The sequence below is a fragment of the Lithobates pipiens genome, unplaced genomic scaffold (genome assembly GCF_037356315.1).
Source record: "Lithobates pipiens isolate NorthernLeopardFrog02 unplaced genomic scaffold, aLitPip1_a1.2 Scaffold_37, whole genome shotgun sequence".
In the NCBI taxonomy this organism is placed as follows: domain Eukaryota; kingdom Metazoa; phylum Chordata; class Amphibia; order Anura; family Ranidae; genus Lithobates; species Lithobates pipiens.
In genome coordinates this window covers 15,936,123-15,960,704 of record NW_027507825.1, presented here as the reverse complement: position 1 = coordinate 15,960,704, position 24,582 = coordinate 15,936,123, and the positions used below count along the sequence as shown (strand labels likewise).

The window sequence follows — 24,582 nt, the reverse complement described above, 5'->3', positions numbered from 1 at the left end:
TTCTGGCCGGAATTCCTATCGTGTGTAGGCGGCATTAGAGTTTTACTGCTACAGGGAGGCAGCTCTACACCAGATCACACACATTATATATATAATGTAATACTGCACTTCTGCCTGCAGAGGGTGTGCATGCGCCGCCGGTGACCCGCTTCTGTTATGATTATTCCTCTCTGCAGGCACACACTTGATGTCTGCCGGCACCCGCCGATCGTCAGCAGAGGCAAAAGTGTTGTATTGTCCGGCGCAATATCGCAGTCCCACTATAAGTCCCCTTTCAAACTGGGGCGGATTTCAGGCACATTTCAGCCCTGGAAATAGCCTCTGCTAAGCACCCAAAAACGGCCTCCCATTCATTCCAGTGTGACTTTTCACACTCGGGCTGTGCGCTTGCAGAACGTTATAAAAAAATCCTGCAAGCAGCATCTTTGGAGCCAGTTGGGAGCGCTGTATTTAGTGCTCCAAAAACGCCCTGCCCATTGGAATGAATGGGCAGAGCCTGATAAGCGCTTTGAAAGCACCACCTTTTTTGGGGTTAAAAGCACTCTGCTTGTGGGCGAAAAGCAGCGCAAAAAGGCCGCTTAAACAGCGCTAAAGTACCACTAAACCAAGCGGAGTTAATTTAAATCAAATCCACCCTGGCGTAAACCAATCACTATTCATTAGTTGGGATTTTTTTTTTACCACAAATATGTAGCAGAATACATATTGGCCTAAATTAACGAAGACATTTTTTTTTTTTTACTTTTTATTAGCTATGAGTAATAGCAGATAGTAAAATGCATTATTTTTTTATTCAAAATGTTCTTTTTTTTTTTTGTTTCTAGCACAAAAAAAAAAAACCCAGAGGTGATCAAATACCACCAAAAGAAAGCTCTATTTGTGGGAAAAAAAGGATACATATTTGATTTGGGTACAGCGTCACATGACCTCGCAACTCTCAGTTAAAATAACTGTCGTATGGCAAAAAAAATGGCCTGGTCATGAAGGGGGTAAATTTTCCGAAGGTCAAGTGGTTAAAATTATTTTTACTAATAAAAAAACAAATAATAAATAAATAAAATATCCCATAGTTTTTAGACGTTATAACTTTTGCGCAAACTAAACTAATCAATATACACTTACTGGGATTTGTTTTACCAAAAACATGTAGCAGAATACATACTGGCCTAAATTTATGAAAAAAAAATAGATTTTTTAAATTTCTTTTATTGGATATGTTTTACAGCAGAAAGTAGAAAAAATCTTTTTTTTTTTCTTTTTCTTTTTCAAAATTGGTCCTTTTTTTGATTATAGCGCAAAAAATAAAAACCACAGAGGTGATCAAATACCACCAAAAGAAAGCTCTATTTGTGGGCAAATAAAATTACATAAATTTTATTTGGGTACAGCGTTATATGAATGTGCAATTGTCAGTTAAAGGAATGTAGTACAATATAGCAAAAAAAAAAAAAAAAAGCCTGGTCAATCTTCTGGAGGTCGAGTGGTTAATGTATTTGTAATTTATAAACGTTCTTCGCAGATTCAGTATTCCATACAGTACATCTCAAAAGTAAACCCAAAGTTGATGTTTTCAGTCTTACATGAGTAAGCCAACAAATGTTATCAGTTTATCTCCAAATTTTCTGCTTTCATTGCAGATTACCACAGGAGAATACTCACAAATTCAGAATAAGGAGGAAAGATCTGTCACCCACAGCAAACAACCAGAAGTCTGATGTAGGTTAAATTCACATGGGAGTTTGTGTGTGAATAGCCACTTGCCGACTGCCCTACTATAGCCGTTTTACAGCTTTACAGGATCACATTATATTATATTTTATATTATATTTTATATTATACACACACACACACATATTAGGGGTGCAATGGATCGCCACCGATCCGTGATCCGGACGGGTCACCCCACTCGGAACGGCACACGCTGCGATCTGCGGTCACAGCCTTAGGAAAGGGCGCGGCTTCGGCCTAGCTCCGAAGCGGCAGCCATCTTTCTACACACAGGCCGTTTACAATGTGATCGCTCTGTCAAATGACAGAGCGATCACTTGTAAACAAACCGGCATCATGTCATGACGCCGGTTCCTCTCTCCCCTCTCTGTACTGATCTGTACAGTGGAAGGGAAGAGATCGGATGGACGCAGCGCTGTGGGCTGCATCTGTAGTGCCCACAGCGCTGCTCTTTGACAGCCTACTCTGCAATACCCTGCCAATACTCTGCCATACCCAGCCATGCTCTGCAATACCCTGCCAATACCCTGCCATACTCAGCCAATATTACAGTGGGGGAGATTGGGGATATTACAGTGGGGACTATATGGCGGTGGAATTTTCACAGGTTTTTGCAAATTCAATTATTATTTGTTAATCCGAAAAATGATCCGATCCGTTACTCTGATCCGAGGAGCGATCCGATCCGTGAGTTTTTTGATCCGTTGTACCCCTAATAAATATATATATATATATATATATATATATATATATATATATATATATATATACATACATACATACATATATATATACACACACACACACACACACACATATATACATACACAGAATCTCACAAAAGTACACCCCTCACGTTTTTTGTAAATATTTTATTCTATCTTTTCATGTGAAGTTCGTTGGTGGACACAGCTCCATTAATATTGACCGCCACATTCAGGAGAGGCCTAGGCAGAACATGTAATACATAATACATGTGATGTGAAAAACAACAGAACTGTAAAGTGCCATCCAGGGGGCGGTCCCTCTGGTAATAACCCCTCAGCCTGCTTCCTGCAACTCAGGAAGTCAACAAGCAGTATAACGTAAACTATAGGAGGGGTGGGTGGGTGCTGTGTCCGTCAATGAACGTCAGAGAAAAGGATTTTACGGCGAGTACAACAAATCCTATTTTCTCTTTCGTTCATTGACGGACACAGCTCCATTAATCTTGACCGTAGGGACGTCCCCAAGCAGTGTCATAACGAGGGGTGGGAACAGCAACACAACTTCACCCACCACCAGAGGTGCTCCCCAACAGGGGAGTCACCATCTAAACTGACCGCATCAGAACTTACGGCCAATATATGCATCAGAATGCATTGACAACCAAATTGTAACATCTCTTAACAAGAAGAAAGAGTGTAAATTGCAACAATTACACAGCTGCCTGCAAAACTTTGCCGCCAAAGCCAGCATCAGAAGATGCGCTTACATCAACTTTGTAGAACTTTGTGAAAGTGTGAACCGACGACCAAGTCGCAGCCTTACACACCTAAGAGACACAGGCGCTTGATGTCAGAAAGCCTAAGAGGTCCCAATTGCCCTGGTGGAATGGGCCGTGGCAGGAAAGGGGGGCACCTGCCCCTTCAAGGCGTAAACCTGGACCACAATCTGTCTGATCTACCATCAGATGGTGGTCGACGAGACCGACAGCCCTTTTTTCAGACCAGCAACCGAAACAAACAGAGAATCTGACTTCCAGAAGGGAGCCGCAGCAGACAGATATACCCTTAGGGCCCAGGCCACATCCAAGGAATGAAGGGCCACCTCCCTAGGATGTGTCGGCTTAGGAACCAGAGATGGTAACGCAATTTCCTCATTGAGATGGAATGCTGAAACCACCTTCAGAAGAAAAGCAGGTTGTGGATGCAACACCACGTTATCCTTGTGGATAACCAGATAGGGCGACTTGCAAGACAAAGCAGCCAATTCAGAAACCCTCCTGGCAGATGTAATAGCCGCTAGAAAGACCACTTTCTGAGAAAGAGTCAACAAGGGAATTTCCCTGATGTTCTCAAATGGCGGTTTCCTGAAGCGCCAATAGCACCAGGTTCAGATCCCATGGAGGTAGAGGTGGTCGCACCGGAGTACATGCCGAACCCCTTGCACAAAGGTACTTACCAATGAGTGAGACGTCAGGGGTCATTGGAAAAAAAACAGCCAAGGCTGATATCTGTCCCTTGATGGTGCTTAAGGCCAGTTTCTGATCCACTCCTCGGTGTAAAAACAGCAGGATCCTGGAAACGAAATAGGTGCGCGGACGCCACCCCATCTCCTCACAAATGGAGATATAAGCCTTCCACGTATAATGGTATATCTTCCAAGAAGAAGATTTTCGTGTTCTCAGCATAGTCGAGATTACAGAGTCCGACAGTCCTCAGTTCCTTAGCACCTGGCTTAATCGGTAAAGCAGGATGGAGTATCGGACCTTGCGATAGGACGTCTTCTCGTATCGGCAACCAACGTGGAGCATCCGCCACCAGGCGTACCGGGGATGCTGGGGCCAATCTGGAGCGATCAGTATCACTGGAATCCCCTCAGCCTCCACTCTGCGAAGCAGATGAGGCCACAGTGAGCAGAGGGAAGGCGTAAATCAGCCGGCGCTGCTCCCATGGAGCCACCAACACATCTGACGCGTCCGCCCAAGGATCTCTTGTCCTGGACACGAACCTCCGCACCTTTCGTATCTCCCTCTGCAAGACTCTGGTGTGAAACTGGGCATATGGTACCACCTCGATGGGTGCTACCATGAGACCCAGAACTCATATGCAGAAATGCAGTGACGACCACCTGCGGTTCATCAACAGCTTCACCGCGGCTCTGAGAGTCTGCAGTTTGTCTGAAGGGAGTAACACTCTCGCTTCCATGGAGTCCAGCAGTAAGCCTAGGTACTCCAGGTGCTGAGTCGGCACTAGTACCGACTTTTTGAGGTTCAACACCCACTCAAATTCCTGCAGTTTGCATGGTGATCGCCACATCCTCCCTTAATTCTGAGGCACGAAGCTGCTCTCAGGAGGAGATCGTCCAGGTAACCCACAATTGCGATCCCACGTTGTGGAAACAACGCCAAAATTGGAGCCAACACTTTGGTAAAGACTCAGGGTGCTGAAGCCAGGCCAAAGGGGAGAGCCACAAACTGGTAGTGCTCTTCCCCCACTGCAAATCGCAGAAACCTCTGATGCCCGAGGCATATGGGTATATGCAAGTATGCGTCCTGGATGTCAAAAGATGCCAGGGAGTCCCCCTGATGGAGTGCAGCGACTACGGTGCAAACTGATTCCATTCTGAACCTTTGTACTTTCACAAAGCAATTGAGAGCTTTTAGGTCCAGGATTGGACGTATCCCTTCCTTTTTGGGGTTACAAAGAGATTGGTGTAAAATTCCTGAAGCCTTTCCGGTTTTGGAACAGGCACTATCACCCTGCGGCTGAGCAGGTCCCTTACTGCCCAAACAGGGCCTCTCGGCAAGCCGGGATTAAGGGTATGCTGGAGGGAAACAATCCGTTTGATGGCCAAGATAGGAACTCTATCTTGTAGCCCGATGAAATCAGTTCGCAGACCCATTGGTCAGACAGCCGAGAGGCCCACCAAGCTGCAAAATCCCGAAGGCGACCCCCCACCCATGTGTCAGGCAGGGTGAAAGCTTCATGCGGTAGTACTTTTGCTAGCAGGCTTGCGAGGCCAGGTGTCACGACCGCTCGGGCACCCCGGTCGTATGCAAGAGACTTACCCGTAGAGACCCGTCGTGGAGAGCCCGTCGTTTCCCTTTGACGCGCGCTAAAGCCAACGAACGCACTCGCGTCAACACGAACGAACGCGCACGCGCACGTGGGTCACGAACGGGAGCACGTTCCCTTGCGAGGGCGCGCTGACCCGTCGTACGTCTGTTTGGCGCCCTAAGGCCTTCTTTAGTCACTGGCTCCTTTCCACCCGTGCTGTCCAGTCTACAGCGTGTCCGTGATCTTGCTATCTGAATCTGTACCCGTTACCCTGGTTCCTGATATCCGGCTTGTTCCTTGACTCCGATCCATTGCTGCCTGCCTACGACCTCTGCTTGTCTGACCACGTCTCTGCCTCATCCCTTGTACCATGCTGACCGTTTCCTGCTGATCCGGCCTGTACCCGATACTCCTGTTTCTGCTTACCCATTGGGTTCCTGGTGCCTCCTGACGACCACCTGCCCAGCAGTCCATCCACTGGTGCCTGCCTGCTACAGATCAGTCCTACCAGCTCTACCTACTCGCTGTCGGTGCCCAGCTGTTCATCTGGACCAGTCTCCATCTGCCAGGCACTTGTGCCCCCTGAACTTTTGAATACCTGTCCTCATCTCCAGGGGTTCATTAGCCAGGGGGATACGAGGGGCCGATCCCTGCATTCCAGGCTCAACTACTAGGTACGTGACACCAGGGGCGCTTTGGTCCCTCAGCAGTCGCCCTGTTGGACTGGGAACGCTTCTCTGAAGTCCCGGGCGGACGAAAAAGCCTCTTGAGTGGAAAAGGAGGACCCTTGCTTTGCGGAGTGGCTCCTTACCCTTCCTGGCCTGTGGGAGCAAGGTGCTCTTCCCACCTCGACACTCTTAATAATGTCATCCAGCGAAGCTCCAAATAGCTGCTCACCAAGGAAGGGCAAATCCGTCAAAGCTTTTTTAGTTGCCTGGTCCACAGACCAGCATTTCAGCCAGATCAGGTGCCGCAGCACCACTGCTGATACCGATGCTCTGGAGAGCAAGGGAAGTGTATCCAGGGCCGCATTACAGACATATTGCCCGGTTCACCAAGTGGTCTGCTAGCTCTATGCAAACTGGAGGAGACTGCTGCTTCTCCAATTCACGGTGCAATCGTTTTGCCCACCCAGTAAGGGTCTGCGACACTAATGCCGTGGCCAGTACCGGTCGTAGCGCTGACCCCACTACCGTAAACATGGACCGGGCAACTGCCTCGGCCCCCCTGTCTGTAGAGTCCTTAATACAGGAGCCCCTTCTACCGGGATCGTGGTTACTTTGTTTAACCTGGACACTGGGGGGAGCCGACCATTTTTAAGGAGGCTCTCTTCAAAGGGGTACCAAAAAGGTCCGTTGTGGGCCTCCCCATTCTTTTTATATGAACTTATAAAAATAAGTCAGATATGGAAGCACCTTAGGTGTAAGGGCTGGCTTACAGGACCCAAAAGGGACGGCCACCTCAGCAGAGGACCCTGCTGCATCCTGTATTTTCAGGGTATCTGCACAGCGGTGATAATGCTCCAACTAGCGCTTTCTCCTGCGCAGACCCGGACACGGAATCATCCTCACTGTCCGATCGGTCCTGGTCAGTGTCCTCTGACACATCAGAACAGGGGTCGCCAGTCACTGTGCCAGACAAAGAGTCCAAAGGCACTGCACTATTTGCAGGCGAGCCGGTTGCAATTGCAGGGAGATCTGGGGAAGAAACGCCAGCTTCTGACGCCATGCTGACCCGCCCTGTCTGCCACCCTTGGGGACTCAGAACAAGGTGCTCAATCCCACCCTCCTAGTGTCCTGTGTCGGCTCACAAGGAACAAAAACTGCGCTGTTCTGAGGCACAGGAGCCAGTGCTCGGGAGAAAAACCATGCTGAGGCTACAAGAAAATGGCCGCCGGCCATCCTAGTATAGTAAAAAAGCATCCTCACAGATGCTAACAGAAAAGGGCAGACGATCATGCTGTACACAGAGACTATACAGAAAATGGCAACGGACATCGCTATGGTGGCAGCACATGCAGAGCCCATAGACACCAGCAGAGAGACAGATGACAGCACATGGACACAGCCAGCGCAGGCCCCTGTCAAGGATCAGAGCCCCCCCGGAGGACCCCCGGCCCAGGTACATACACCGCACTACAGCCCAGTCATGCAGCATCCCCCACGGGGGGGGGGGGAATAAAGGGACAGGGAGAGAAGAAAGGGAGAAGAGGGACCCCCTAATCGACCTCCCAGGGAATGCCCAGCTCCTCTGTCCTGCCGAGGCAGGGAGAGCTGTACTTACCGTCCGGACGAACTGGAGGTATCCAATCACAGACCCACACCCGAGCAGTACTTGGTGGCTGCAGGCCACGGCACACTGTGACAAAGACAGCTGTAGTCCGGTCATATGTGTGCTCTGGAGGATATAGCTCACTGGCTGCCCCTGGAGCATGAGGGGCATGTGGTGGCCGACCCAGCGCGCAGCTAGGGCCTGCACATGCTGGATGGCCAGGTTGGAGAGACTACAAGGATCTATATTATCCAGCCTGTTACCCAGGCGGCTGTTGATCGAAGATCACAGGATCAATATCTTGCACAAAAAGGCAAAATCCAGAAAAAAATCCCCAGGACCAATGGTCCCGGCAGGGAGCCTAGGTCCTTCTTCTTCACTAGGGAGAAAAAAACTGAGCTGCAGAAAGCAGGCTGAGGGGTTATAGCCAGTGGGACCGTCCCCTGGGCAGAACTGTACTGCTCTGTTGTTTTTCACATGTATTACATGTTTAGCCTAGTACTCTCCTGAAGGTGGCGTAATAACCCTACGGTCAAGATTAATGGAGCTGTGTCCCTCATTGAACGAAAGAGAAATGACACTTTGCTACAATGAAAAGTAGTGAGTGTACAGCTTGTATAACAGTCTAAATTTGCTCTCCCCTCAAAATAACTCAACGCACAGCCATTAATGTCTAAACCGCTGGCAAAAAAAGCGAGTACACCCCGAAGTGAAAATGTCCAAATTGGGCCCAAAGTGTCAATATATGGCCACCATTATTTTCCAGCACTGCCTTAACCCTCTTGGGCATGGAGTTCACCAGAGCTTCACAGGTTGCCACTGGAGTCCTCTTCCCCTCCTCCATGACAACATCACGGAGCTGGCGGATGTTAGCGACTTTGCGCTCCTCCACCTTCCGTTTGAGAATGCCCCACAGATGCTCAATAGGGTTTAGGTCTGGAGACATGCTTGGCCAGTCCATCATCTTTACCCTCAGATTCTTTAGCAAGGCAGTGGTCGTTTTGGAGGTGTGTTTGGGGTCGTTATGTTGGAATACTACCCTGCAGCCCAGTCTCCAAAGGGAGGGGATCATGCTCTGCCTCAGTATGTCACAGTACATGTTGGCATTCATGGTTCCCTCAATGAACTGTAGCTCCCCAGTGCCGGCACCACTCATGCAACCCCAGACCATGACACTCCCCCCACCATGCTTGACTGTATACAAGACACACTTGTCATTGTACTCCTCACCTGGTTGCCCCCACACACGCTTCACACCATCTGAACCAAATAAGTTTATCTTGGTCTCATCAGACCACAGGACATGGTTCCAGTAATCCATGTTCTTAGTCTGCTTAGCCTGCAAACAGTTTGCTGAAGACTTCTTGAGCATCATCTTTAGAAGAGGCTTCCTTCTGGGACAACAGCCATGCAGAACAATTTGATGCAGTGTGCGGCGTATGGTCTGAGCACTGACAGGCTGACCTCCAACCCCTTCAACCTCTGCAGCAATGCTGGCAGCACCCATACATCTATTTCCCAAAGACAACCTCTGGATATGACGCTTAGCACGTGCACTCAACTTCTTTGGTCGACCATGGCGAGGCCTGTTCTGAGTGGAACCTGTCCTGTTAAACTGCTGTGTGGTCTTGGCCACCGTGCTGCAGCTCAGTTTCAGGCTCTTGAATGAATTAATAACTTGTATAGTACTACATATGCAAACTAAATCGCTTAAGGGCGCTTTTGCTGCCAGTGTCCGTCTAGGTTTTCAGAAGAGATGGGTCTTCAGCTTCTTCCTGAAGGCCAGATAGTTTTGCTCCGAGCAGATGTCCACGCGTAGAGCATTTCATAGCTGTGGTCCTTGTACTGCGAACCTTCATTTGCCTTTTAATTTGTAATGGGTCTTGGGGATGTGGAGGAGGTTCTGGTTAGTTGACCGGAGAGTGCGACCTAGGGTGTAGTGCTTTATTTTGTCGCAGTGGTATTGAGAAGCTTTTCCTTGTCCACATTTGTGAGTGAGGCAGAGGGTCTTGAATGAAACGCGATTTCCTTCACGGCTAGCCAATGGAGGTATCAGGGAAGTAATTTGGATCAAGCTCACCATCTCCCTGCGCAAAGACGCACACAAATTCGCCATGGATCGGCGCTCTGGCGCACGCACATTCGCGGCCCTACTGTGCGGGGCGTGCGAGTGCACACAAGCACACGCATAACGTGAATTCCCTGACCGGTCTATAAAAGGAGCCTTAGCAGACAGACAAGTTGCTGGTTTGTCTCAGCTCACCTGTGTTCCTTTGCTTCCTGTTCCCCTTTACCACTTCCTGCTGTGACCCGGATTGCCTGAAGACACACTGATACACTGCACTAGACTGATTCTCTCCTGACCTGACCCCTGGCTTGTTTAACGGACTTCCTGCACTTAGCCTTGCTGGCTCTCAGACTGATACCTGTGTTTGACCCTCGGCCTGCCTCTGGATTATCCTCCGTCTTCTGCATTTAGCCTTGCTGGCTCCCAGACTAATACCGATGTTTGACCCTCGGCCTGCCTCTGGATTATCCTCTGCACTAAGCCTTGCTGGCTCCTGGATTGATTACTTGTGTTTGACCTTCGGCCTGTTTCTGCACTTTTCTTACCTGTTTTACAGACTTGCTTGCTACTTACCTTCTGGTCTGGTCCATCCTGCACGAGCCCTCTTCCAGATCTTCACACAAGTCAGGTATCCCGCTGGAGGCTTGTGCCTCTTGGTGCAACCCACTCCCTGTATTACCTCCAGGGGTGGTGAGTCGCAACAGCCACCACTCTCTGCATCTTGGCCTCGGTGAGTACCTCTTTGCTGATAGGAGGTTCCTCAGGAATAGGGTGATTGATTCCCAGATTTTCTTCCAGTTACCAGTAGTCGAGTCAGTAATTGACGCTTGTTGCAATTACTGCTGCTGCCGTAGGCGAAGAAGGTAGTGGGATCCGCTGACTACTGATCCTATTTGTGCATCCATCGTCATGATTGAGTTAAAGATGACCCCGAGGCTTTTGGCTTTAGTGCTGGGGGTGATGGGTTGTCCAAGGATGGTGAGTGGTGTGGACATCGTGCCAGGGTTTTTGTTTCAGTTTGCGTGAAGGAAGAGGAGTTTGTTTTGGATCCGTTGAGTTTAAGGGAGCTCTCCGTCATCCAATCATCGATCAATGAGACACAGTTTTCCAGTGCCAAGTATTGGTCTTTTTTGTTGGTGATGCGTAGGTAGAGTTGGATGTCATCCACGTAGGAGCGATAAAGTAGATCCTGGTTGCTGATTTTGAGGAGTGGGCGGAGATAGATGTTAAAGAGCATGGGTGACAGGGGTGATCCTTGAGGGATTCCACGTGTAATTTTTCATGCTTCCGAAGCGAACGTTCCTAGTTTCACTTTCTGAGATCGGTTTTCTAGAAAGGACGTGAACCAGGGTAAGTCTGAGTCTGCAACTCCAGCTACTTCTGTGAGACGATTGAGCAGGGTTTTGTGATCTACTGTGTCGAACGCTGCACTAAGGTCCAGCAGCGCCAGGAGACACAATTCTCCTTCATCTGCTGCTTCAAGGGCGTCATCCCAGATTTTGAGGAGTGCAGTTTCTGTCCCGTGGCCATTGCGGAAACCCGATTGTAGTGGGTCCAAGAGTTTATGGGTGTCCAGATGGAGTTGTAGCTGTTGTACTACTGCTTTCTCGATAATTTTGGAGAAGGTGTTGAGGCTTGTGACAAGTCTGCGGCCGTTTGGGTCTTTGGGATCAAGGTTAGGCTTCTTTAGGAGGGGTTTGATTGTGCCTTGCTTGAGGGAGGTCGGGTCAAATCCTCCTTTAAATGACTGGTTTATGAGGTATGTTACGATAGGTGCCAGGATGTCGGTACATTCTTTCAGAAGTTTTGTGGGAATGATGTCTTGGCAATCTTTTTATAGCCTAGGCCAGTGATTCTCAATCAGGATTCCGTAGAACCCTAGGGTTCCTCCAGAGGTTGCTAGGGGTTCCTTCAGCATTGGGCCATTTCTGTCTCTCGGATTAGTTCCTATCGACAACACTGATCTTTTTACCTATCTGTAAGGAGGTAATTGTTCCCAATGACCAAAAGTGTAAGGACCATTCTTCTCACTGACCACACTAATGTATCATGAGTTGTAGATTTCTAATTTTCATCAGGGGTTCCCCGAGACTGGAGAACTATTTCAAGGGTTCCTGTGTGTTGAAAAGGTTGAGAAAGGCTGGCCTATGCCATTTTATGTAGAGCAACAATCCTTTTTTTTCAGATAGAGAGTTCTTTGCCATGAGGTGCCATGTTGAACGTCCAGTGACCAGTATGAGAGAGTGAGAGTGATAATACCAAATTTAACACACCTGCTCCACATTCACACCTGAGAGCTTGTAACACTAACGGGTCACATGACGCCGGGGAGGGAAAATGGCTAATTGGGCCCAAATTGGACATTTTTCACTTAGCAGTGTACTCACTTTTGTTGCCAGCGGCTTAGACCTTAATGGCTGTGTGTTGAGTTATTTTGAGGGGACAGCAAATTTACACTGTTATACAAGCTGTACACTCACTACTTTACATTGTAGCAAAGTGTCATTTCTTCAGTGTTGTCACATGAAAAGATAGAATAAATCATTTACAAAAATGTGAGGGGTGTACTCACTTTTGTGAGATACTGTGTATATATTTTTTTATCTATCTATCTATCTATCTATCTATATATATATATATATATATATATATATATACACATATATATACATACATATACATACATACATACACACACACACACACACACACACACACACACAAACACACATACATATATACACACACACACAAATGGTCATGCAGTTCCGGTTATTAGGCGCAAGTGTGTGCCGCCTAAGACACACAGCGGAAGCAGATCAGTGGGTACCGCAAACTCAATGTCAGCTGGCACCCGCTGATCTTTAGACACAGACAGAACTGCAATCTGCCTATGTAAGCAAGGCAGATTGCCGTTCTGACAGTAGGGAAGGCATGAAAGCCTGTGCTCCTGCAAAGCAGGGAATAAATTCCATCTCTTCCTCTAGTAAAAGCACTTTTCTGTTTAGGAAAAAAACCTGTGGCTAGGCACACAGTTAACCCTTTGATTGCCCCTGATGTTAACCCTTTCCCAGTTGGTGTAATTAGTGCAGTGACAGTGCACATTTTTAGCACTGATCACTGTATTAGTGTCACTAGTTCCAAAAAAGTGTCTGCGTACCAACTGTCCGCCGCAATATTGCAGTCAGCCATGCTATAAGTCGTTGATCACCCCAATTACTAATAAAAATAAATAAATAAATAAATAAATATTATCTCAGTTTGTAGACGCTATAACTTTTGCACAAACCAATCAATATTGGTATTTTTACCCAAAATATGCAGCAGAATACATATTTTTTAACGTAATGAAGAAATTGTATTTTTATTCTATTAGAGGTTTTATAGCAGAAAGTAAAACATTTTTTTTTTTCAAAATTTATAGCCCAAAAAATAAAATGCAGAGGTGATCAAATACCACCAAAAGAAAAAGAAAACTATTTTGTGGGGAGGGGGGGAGGGAGAAATTTTTTTGGGTACATCCTCGCACGACCTGGCAGTTAAAGTAGCGCATTGCCGTAACGCAATGGCGTGGTCAGGAAGGGGGGTAAAATTCCCAGAGATCATTTGCATCATTTGAAGTCGATCATTTGCTGCGTTCAGAGGCGTCTAAACCCCACAAATCTCAGAGTGAGTATGAACAGTATGTAATACACCAGTTATAATTTATTTTAAAAAAAATTTATATAATGTGGGTTTAGTGACACTTTAACCACTTGACACCCAGGCCAATTCTGACATTTCTCTCCAACATGTAAAAATCATAATTTTTTTTGCTACAAAATTACATTAGAACCCCAAACATTATATATGTGTTTTTTTTTAGCAAAGACCCTAGAGAATACAATGGCGGTTGTTGCAACTGTTTATCTCGCACGGTATTTGCGCAGCAATTTTTCAAACGGGGTTTTTTGGGGGGGAAAAAAACATTTTTTGTGCTTTAAAAAAAAAAATATGAAAGTTAGTCCAATGTTTTTGCATATTGTGAATGAAGTTACGCTGAGTAAATAGATACATAACATGTCAGGCTTCAAAATTGCACAAGCTCATGGAATGGCGCCAAAGTTCGCTACTTAAAAATCCCCATAGGCAACGCTTGAAATGTTTTTACTGGTTACATGTTTTGAGTTACAGAGGAGTTCTAGGGACAAAATTATTGCTCTCGCTTCAACATTCGTGTCGATACCTCACATGTGTGGTTTGAACACCGTTTTCATATGTGGGCGGGACTTACGTATGCGTTCGCTTCTGCGTGCAAGCACATGGGGATTTAGCATTTTTAACATTTTCTTTTTTTAATTGTTAATTATACTTTTTTTTTTTAGTTTGACACTTTAAAAAAAATGTAAACATCCCTTGTAATAGGAATATGACATGACAGGTCCTCTTTACAGTGAGATATGAGGTCAATAAGACCCCACATCTCACCACTAGGCTGGAAGGCCTGAAATAAATAAAAAATTTAAAAAAACTGTTTAGCAGAAAATAAAAATCCCAGAGGTGATCAAATACCACCAAAAAAAAGCTCTATTTGTGGTAAAAAAAATGATAAAAATTTCATTTGGGTACTGTGTAGCATGACCGCGCAATTGTCATTCAAAGTGCGACAGCACTGAAAGCTCAAAATTCGTCTGGGCAGGAAGGTGTATAAGTGCCTGGTATTGATGTGGTTAATGAAATGTTTTTTTTTGGGGTGGAACTCCCCTTTAACCACTTGCCGTATAGTAAAATGATGGCGGCGAAGTGCCACTCGCTTTCTGGGATGTCATCATAGGCATAGGACACGGCACGACAGGGCATTGACTCGGCTCTTTACCCATGTGGTTTACCCAGCCGGTCACAGATAAACAAGGAAGTGCTGTTTATTGTCTCTCCTCGGCACACACTGACAGAGTGCGTGGCGAGGAGAGTTGATAAGCGGCACCTCCTCGCAGGCGAGACGTGGGCAGGTAATCAGGGCACTGGTCATCAGTGCCCTAATTACAGTACAGCCCCAGCAATGCCCATCAGTGACATCAATGAGTGCCCATCAGTGACACCAAACGGTGTCCATCAGTGACATCAATGAGTGCCCATCAGTGACACCACACGGTGTCCATCAGTGACATCAATGAGTGCCCAGTGACATCAATGAGTGCCCATCAGTGACACCGAACGGTGTCCATCAGTGACATCAATGAGTGCCCAGTGACATCAATCAGTGCCCATCAGTGACACCAATCAGTGTCTATTAGTGATGCCAGTCAGTGCTGCCTTTCAGTACACAGTGACACCAATCAGTGCCCATTAGTGTTGCCAGTCAGTGCTGCCTTTTAGTGCCCATCAGGGCCTGCTCATCAATGCCCCCCTCATTAGTGCCACCTAATCAGTGCTCATAAGTCAGTGTCCTTCAGTGCCAGCCTCACTCATCAGTGCACATAAGTGAAGGAGGAAAAAAAATATTTACACAATCTACTGACAGAAACTAAGAAAAACTTTTTTTTTTCAGTCTTTTTTTCTTCAGTCAAGTTTTTCCTAAAAAACAAAACAAAAACAAAAAAACAGCAGTGATTAAATACCACCAAAAGAAAACTCTATGTAAAAAAAAAAGATAAAAATGTTATATGGGTACAGTTCTGCATGACCGTGCAATTGTCAAAGTGCGAAAGCACTGAAAGCTGAAAATTGGCCTGGGCAGGAAGCGAGTGAAAGTGCCCGGTATTGAAGTGGTTAAAAGAACAAGCTCTCCTGCAGATGTAGCAGATAAGTGTGTTGAGACAAACCATTTAACACTAACAGAGGTGCTTACAATGATCAGCTTTTATTTTTTCCCCCATGTAAAACTTTTATCCCAAATGGAAAAAAATTAAAAATAAACAGCAGGGCTTTAAGTTGTTAGTGTATTTATGTCTGCTAGTACATCAAAGACTCCCCTCTCCATCAGAATAAACAATGCTTCTCCGACATGTGGGATTGGGTGAAAAAATGATTAATTGGATTACCCAGATATATACTGCCCCGAGAGGAAAAAATAAAGTGAATGGGGTGCTGTCAGACCCCCTTTCTATTAAAAACGGAACTAGACAGGGCTGCCCATTGTCCCCCCTTCTCTTTGCCCTTTCCTTGGAACCTTTCTTATGCAGAATTAGAAACAATCCTGATATCCAAGGCCTGATAGCGGGGGGTGTCCAATACAAGGTCTCCGCTTATGCGGACGACTTGATGTTTTCCCTTTCGAACCCGGCAATATCCCTCCCGAATCTCCTCAGGGAATTTGAGGAGTATGGACGGATCTCTAACCTGAAAATTAACTACACTAAATCGGAGGCTAAGGGAGTAGCACTTCCGCAAGCCGCCATGAACACACTCCACTCCAGTTTTAATTTTAAATGGACAACCGTGGCACTGACATATTTGGGGACCTTGATTCCTGCGAATCTAGACCACGTCTTTAAGCTTAATTTCCCATCCCTGTTGACCAGAACCCGCGCCCTGCTGGAGTCCTGGCATAAAGGCCTGCACTCCTGGTTTGGCAGGTGCAACCTCATCAAGATGTGCATCTTGCCCAAATTTTTATATTTACTACATGCACTGCCCGTCCTGGTCCCTGCCTCGTTCTTTCGACAGGTACATGGGATGTTTACTAGATTTATCTGGGCGAATAAAAAGCCGAGACTGGCCCGGACTCTACTCTCCCTACCCAAACTTCACGGGGGCCTCGCAGTCCCGGATGTGAAGAAATACTACCATGCGGTTCATCTCGGTAGGATTATAGACTGGGGTCGCCACCGGGAATTAAAGCTTTGGACCCGGTTAGAACAAGCCCAAATGCAGGTGCCACTACAGGGAGATATCTGGTGCTATGCCCACCTCCATAAAAATATGAAAAGACATCCCCTGATAGGGGTAACGCTGCGAGTGGGGTCGAAGCTCTGTTCAGCTGGGCCACTATCCACGTCTAACTCTCTGCTCTACCCTATTATGGGGAACCCACGATTCCCTCCAGGATTGGACCTCCAAATTATGACAGCTATGTTCACTAGGAACTGCACACAAGCGAGGCACTTCCGGACGAATGGAGACTGGCCATCTATAGAGATGCTGTGTGACACGTCGGGCCCTTACAAACTAGCTTTCTGGACTGCAGTCCAACTTAGACATTTTCTTCGGGCCCTCCCATCTCCACAGCAGTTTGGCGTACCTTTGACTACATTTGAGGAACACTGTTCGGGGTGCGGAGCACTCCCTAGGACACTGTCAACAATGTACAACCTCCTTATCGCCCCGGTTGATGACACTCATTTAACCTTCTTGACTAAATGGGGGAGGGAGCTGAACTGCACATTTACTTCGAGCCAGACTCAACGTATGGTAACCTTTGCCCTACAATCTACCATTTGTACCAAAATACAGGAAACTAACTACAAACTCCTGACGAGGTGGTACTTTACCCCTCAGGTTCTGCACTCCTTCTATCCGAATACCTCGGCACTTTGCTGGAGATGTGGTCAGGGGCAGGGCACATTGTTACACATATTTTGGTCCTGTCCGAAGTTGTCCCATTTCTGGTCTACAGTCAGGTCCATTACCCGAAAATTCACGGAATACAACGTCCCCGATGACCCGGTCTTTTTTCTTCTACATGTTAATACCATGTCTACTAAAAAATACAAAAAGTCCATTCTGTGTCACCTGGTGAATGCAGCCAGAGCCTGCATTCCGCTCCACTGGAAAAGCCAGGCCCCACCGTCAGTGGCGTCCTGGATTCGAAGGGTGGAGGAAGTTAGTAAGCTAGAAGACCTGGTGCTATCTGGGAGGCAACAACAGGAAAGATTTAAAACCACATGGGCTCTCTGGCATCAGTTTATTCTCTCCCCTGAAGGAGTATCCCTGAGGACCCTGTGAGATAGTTTGCAACCTGGTCCAAGTATAAGACGAGGTGTTCCTGAATCAACCAGATCTCTCCCCCCTTCACCCCCCCTTTTTTTTTTTTTTTTCTCTCTCTCTCTCTCTCCCCCAACCTTCCTCCCTTATGTGTCCTTGTCCCCATTACTGTTAGCCCCTGACCTCGGAAGCTTGATTGTTTACCGGGGCAATGGGGTTCTGATGTGAGGAAGAGGGGGGAGGCGGAAAAGAATTAAGCGCCTAGTGTACCTATGGTTTCTTCACGCAGTGCTTCGGCCCACATGGGCAGTGGTAACCGGAATGACGATGATTGGGACCTTACAAGAACTCATGTTAATTTCAGATGTAATGTATGTAAGATATGTCTGCCTCCCCCTCTATCTCTGTATCGAACTCAATGGACACTTTCCCTTCCTTCCCCCCATGTATCCCTACTGTATGTCTTATGTTATATGTGCGCCCAGGTTGGGCATTGTTTAAATAAATAAAATCTATATTTGAAAAAAAAAAGAATAAACAATGCTGCTGTCCAAAAGGTGCCCCCTGTGCTTCTTCATCCAGAGTGGGGGGCGCTCTGCTATGTGTGTTACTGGCCAGATCGCCAGGGAAAGATTAAAAAAATAAAATAAAAAACAGAAAACAAAAACGAATGCAGTCATCACATCTAATAATTGGCAAGCTGCATTATATTCGATTTTTTCTGTTTGTTTTGGGTTTAATACCAGTTTATCTCCCTGCTGGACTGTCATGGCTCTAACTACATGAATAGATTATAGTCTGTGAAAGGATATAGATATATATATCTATATCTATCTATCTATCTATCTATCTATCTATCTATCTATCTATCTATATATATATATATATATATATATATATATATATATATATATATATATATATATATAGAGAGAGAGAGAGAGAGAGAGAGAGAGAGTGAGAGAGAGAGAGATATATATAAAAAAAAATAAAACCAGTGATAAAAACAGAGCAAATTATTAGGTACACTTGCTCACTAAGACTAATGCTGCGTACACACGACCGCACATTCCGACAACAAAGTCGATGGATTTTTGCCGAAGGATGTTGGCTCAAACTTGTCTTGCATACAAACGGTCGCACAAAGTTTTCGAAATTTCCGAGCGTCAAGAAAGCGGTGACGTACAACACGTACGATGAGCCGAGAAAAATTAAAGCGGAGGTCCACCCTAAAGTGGACCTCCGCTCATCGGAACCCTCAGTACAGTACAGTACAGTACAGGTATTCTGCACCCACTTCCGGGATAGCTCTCTGCGGAAAGGGGCGTAGATTACGCCCCTTTCCGCAAGTGCCCGCCCCTTTCCGCAAGTGCCCCGCTGCCTGCTGGGAAACACACAGATCCCAGAGGCAGCGGGGATCGTCCTTATTGCGCAGCGCGATTCGCAGTAGGGAACCGGGAAATGAAGCCGAAAGGCTCCATTTCCTGATTCCCATACCCAAGATGGCGGCGGCAGCACCTTACAAACGATCTAGAGATCGGCTTCGGGTTTCGACATCGCGGGCGCGCTGGACAGGTAAGTGTCACTATTTTAAAAGTCAGCAGCTGCAGTATTTGTAGCTGCTGGCTTTTACAAAAAAAAAAAAAAAAACGCGGAGTCCCGGTGGACTCCCGCTTTAAGTTCAATAGCCAGTGCGGCTCTTCTGCTTGATTCCGAGCATGCGTGGAACTTTGTGCGTCGGAATTGTGTACACACGATCAGAATTTGCGCAATCGGATTTTGTTGTCGGAAAATTTGAGAACCAGAACAAATTTTTGTCAATTTTGTGCGACGGAAATTCCAATGGCGCCTACAGACGGTCGGAATTTCTGACAACAAACTCCAATCGCACATTAGCCATCGGAAAGTCCGACTGTGTGTACGCAGCAAAACAGTAAATCATGCGGCTCCAAATCAATACATCGATCGCGCAGACATGGTCAAGACATTCCGTTGTTTCACCAAACATAAGAATGTGTAAAGATTGCGGAACGATTGTTGCTGCTGGGAGTGGTTGTTGCAGCACCTTAGAAACTGTTTAAGCCACCCCCCCCCCCCCCCCCCCTGCCCTCGGGGTTTTGTCACACTAGAGATTCTCGAACGTTTACATAGAATGGTGTACAAAGCAAAAAGAAACATCCAGCCAAAGACAGTTCTGTTTGTGACAACACCATGTTACACAGAGGGGTCAGAAAGGCATGGCTAGACTTATTCAAGCCCACAGGAAACCCATATCTGCTCAATTAAAGGATACGTTCACTTTAAAAAAATAAAATAAAATAAATGCATTTTTATTTTTTTGTAGGTAAAAAAAAAAATAAAAAAAAATGTGCGTTTACTATTTAGATTTTTTTTGGAGCCTGGAAATCTTTGCACCTGCACGATCTGCAGCTGGCTGGTGCCCCACAGGTCTCCTGCAGGCTGTCAGCGTAGGCCATCTGTCCCGAACATTGTACCTCATGCAGGCAGTCAGCTTCAGGCTAGGTTCACACCGTAGCGATGCGGGAACGCCGCAAATCCGTGGCGTTTTCCCGCATCGCATGCCTCCCGCCGGCATTTCACACTGCCCTATGCGGACTGCTGGGAGTGTCAATGAAATCTTAATGACACCCCCAGATCAGTCCGCATATCGCAGTGCGATCTGCAAACTCGGACAGGAATCGGATCGCATGGTGTGAACACCCATGCGATCCGATTCTGCTGCGGACCAAAAAAAAGGGTCCCGTGCGAGTTTGCGGCGGGTGCGATGCGAATTCAGCCAGCCATACTATCTGTATGGCTGAACTCGCATCGCACAGAGATCGGATGCGATTTGCACTGCAGTGCGGTGCGAATCACATCCGGGCCTCCCACCCGCAGCGGTGTGAACCCAGCCTCACACTGTCAGGAAGATTCAATGAACTATACCACAACACTCAACAGCACCCTGGTAGTTCACTGAGAACTACAAGCCGAAAGCCGCAAAGGATGTTGGTAGTTGTAGTCCATTCATTTTCACTAAACTGTGCGAATGAATGACCTGGGGCGGAGCCCCACATGGCCGCATGTTCTTTAGATTGTGGTAGCAAGTAGAAATTCACTGAAAACTGAACATGTGCAGAGCTGCCACCATAGCTGCAAAATTCCTAGCTGAATTGGGGACACGGACACAAGGGGGCGATAGATAGCGGCAGGATCAACCAGGATTTTTGCAGAATATAGATGCCCACGGAACCATCGAGATTTGAAGACCGTTTGTGTGGAAGATCGGGCCAAAATCACACCCGAGCAATGCATGCGACTAGTTTCTCCATACAGGAGCCAGCTCCTTGAAGCCATCATTACCAACAAAGCATTTTGTACCAATATTAAATACATTTAAATTTGCACATTCAATACTTTCTCCCTATGTCATTCCGTTTTATTGCACAGAACATCATTTCTGAACGTATTTGTTTTGGTGTCTTTGTATGTATGGATTGCACGGATTGTTACCGACACGTGGTAAAAATTTCATGTCAATATCGCCTTTTCCAATATATTTACGTAAAAAAACGGTGACATGCTGAACCTCTTCTGGACCACCCCACACAGATATACTGCGGCATATTTTTTTTGCCTTTCTGCGCAAAATCACATACCTGTGCATGATATTGTGCACTGGGTCTGGGGCACTCACACCGCTGGTGGCCCACTCTTACTGTGATAGGACATAGTGGGAGTCAATCGGTGGGTCTGGCGGACCCAATGTTTGCCGGCACCCCGCAATCATTCTCAGGAGAGACAGAACTGCGTAAAAACAAGGCAGATCGCCGTTCTGTGAGAGGGGAGGATTGAGATCTTGTGTTTCTGCTAAGCAGGAACATGGGTCTGTCTTCCCCCAGTCACAGCAACCTCACACACGCCGCTGGCAGCCCACTCTTGCTCTGATCGGACATAGCGAGAGCCAATCGGTGGGTCTGGCGGACCTGATGTTCGCCGGCACCCTGCAATCATTCTAAGGAGAGACAGGGCTATGTAAACAAGGCAGATCGTCGTTCTGCAAGAGGGGAGGATTGAGATCTTGGGTTTCCGCTGAGCAGGAACACGGATCTCTGTCTTCCCCCAGTCCCAGCACCTCACCACACAGTTAGTAAGCACTCCCTAGGAGCACATTTAACCCTTTGATCGCCCTGTTAACCCCTGCCAGTGTCATTAGTACAGTGACAGTGTTGACAGTGACAGTGTCAGCACTGATCACTGTATTAGTGTCATTGGTCCACATAAAAGTGTCAGAAGCATCAGTTAGGGGTCCGATTCGTCCACCGCAATGTCGCAGTCCCGCAAAAAAAAAAAAATCGCTCCCATCCCTTCTTCCTCACAGCCCCCCCCACCCCCACATTGCTGTGTTAATTGTGTTGCCTTTTGGCTAAGAACAAGTGTAGTATCTGTTCTTATCAGTTGCCAAAGGAGGCGCTGTTCCATCCCTATTAGAGAGGGTTTGGTCAGCACTCTCCAATAGCGTAATTAGCACCTGGAAGGATGGTTTCGGTAGGGGTCACGTCGTGCTGCCTGACAGTAAACTGGGGGCAGATGCATGATCGAGTCTGAGGCGTCTGGAAGGGTGCTCCTGGCGAGGATGGGTGCTGCTATTGGTCTGACCCAGAGGGTTGAGTACCTGGCCTTCTGGCCTGGATTGGGTTAGCTCTAGTCCTGGACAGTCTTTCAGGAGGGAACACCGGCTCCTCTCTAGCTGAGGGGGAGGAGCAGTTAGTACTTCCCGAATGTAATTAGGTAGAAGTGAAGGGAGCGACGGTGGAGCCTGATGGCAAAGGACTCTCACCAAGCTTCCTGATCTTCATGCCTTCCTGCCTGGGGTGGGGGCTGCCGTTGGTCAGGGTCGTCTTGAAAGCCTTTGGAGTATGTGCCCCTGGAGTGGCAGTCCAAGGGTGCCTAAATATCATCATGAGTGAGGGTCACGTTGACTTTGGGCACCACGGTCACTGCACTATAGCACGCTTTTTTAGCACCTGCCTCTTGGGCCAGGCCTTTTGGCTGGGACCAGAGGAATTTTTGATTCCTGGCTGGAGGGCCTGATCATTGTTTCACACAATGACCACTTCTTTTACTCTCCTCTCCACTCTGTCATTTTATTTATTTTGTTGTCACGTCTTGTTTGCACGTCTGCTGTGATGAGTAGGGTCACAGGTCCCAGAGCCTGTCCCAAAAGTCTGGGGAGGGTGTGGACATGGCCTTCTGGCTTAGTTCGCCCTCTCTCTTAGGGTTGGGGTCTCCCTTCAGGGGAGCCTCATCTGGTTTCAGCCAGAAAGACCAAGTTTTACGTGTCCTTGATCATTGGGTCTTTAATTACAATCTATATTAAAAGGATTGGGTCCGTTTTATATATTTGTTTCCTTTTCAAATTTTTATACATGCATTTTTATTTTTATTTATTTTTATTTACATCTATATTTATATATTTTTTTGCTTATTTTTTATTATATATTTTTATTCTATTTCATTATTAATCGTTTCGGATTTATAGTCATTATTATTAGTTTTTATTAAATTTAGTATGGACTATGTGTATTTATATGTTTTAAAATACTCCTATCCCTGGTGTTGAATGGATTCATTAATTTTCCCTATATGCCTATAAGCATAAAAGTAAATCACCAGGTGAATGTAATCTAATGTCGTGGGAGGTTCCTAGGTACGGCATAGGATTCACTAGTTAAGGTATAATACTGTCTGTATATTAATATATAGGATGCAGTGTTCCAAGCTGGAATTAGCAATTTGGTTCTAAATTTACTTTTCTTTATTCTTTTCATTACCATAATGAATAGTGCCTTATGCCTTTGGTTTCCGAGTATCATGAAAATTTAGGCTCCCTTAACACATATGACGGCTAAGGTTTCCACACACTTAGGTGAATTAATTATACTGCTGGCAGTTCCGTATGTTCCTGTTAGCGGGCGGAGCATCAAGCAGTATTCGATTTCCCGTAGTCAAAATAGCGCCTAAGCATTCTGCGCAGGCGCGGAACACTGCACCCTATTTAAGTGGAGAGGTGCAGCAATATGGCCGCTCCAGATGACGTCTGAATGACAAAACGAGTAAGGCGTGGCCATACGACGCACATTTTCCACAACAAACTACAGCGGCCAGCGGTAATTTTAAAGCATTGCGGTTTCAATTATAGCTACATGTGAGTAGTTTTTCATTTAAATAAAGAATATTGTGGTTACATACTACACCATGGATATGTTTTTTTCTCATTAAACATACGAAAGAGGATATAACGTCAGTGGATGAAAAAGTATCTCCCAGAAAAACGCCAGAGAGCGGCACAGGGGCTCACACTGTGAAGGCCAATCCACCCCTAGGATCTCTGGTGAGGACAATTACATTATTGGGCACTGAAAAGCGCACCGGGAGATTTTTGTCCAACTGTGAAAATCAAGTATACTCTGCACAAGTCACTTTCTTCATTTTGTGGGACTTTTTTCCGATAATCTTCCTATTTTATCAACTTTCACTTATATATTTATTTTTTTTTCACTTGCACTTGATTATATATTTACATTTATATTTGTATATTTTTGTATGAATTATATGCACACTGATTGTTTATTAGCAGTGATTTGATAAGATGTGATCTGAAAAATATGTAGCAGAATACATATTGGCCTAAACCAATGATGGCGAACCTTGGCACCCCAGATGTTTTGGAACTACATTTCCCATGATGCTCAACTACACTGCAGAGTGCATGACCATCATGGGAAAGGTAGTTCCAAAACATCTGGGGTGCCAAGGTTCACCATGACTGGCCTAAACCGATGAATAAAT

At 46.3% G+C, this 24,582-nt stretch overlaps 1 protein-coding gene across 1 annotated transcript in view; it reads right to left on the bottom strand.

The window, feature by feature from the left end:
• Window positions 1–24,582, bottom strand: part of RPS6KA5 (ribosomal protein S6 kinase A5) — a 202,885-nt gene that overhangs the window by 97,171 nt on the left and 81,132 nt on the right. The window lies entirely within an intron of this gene.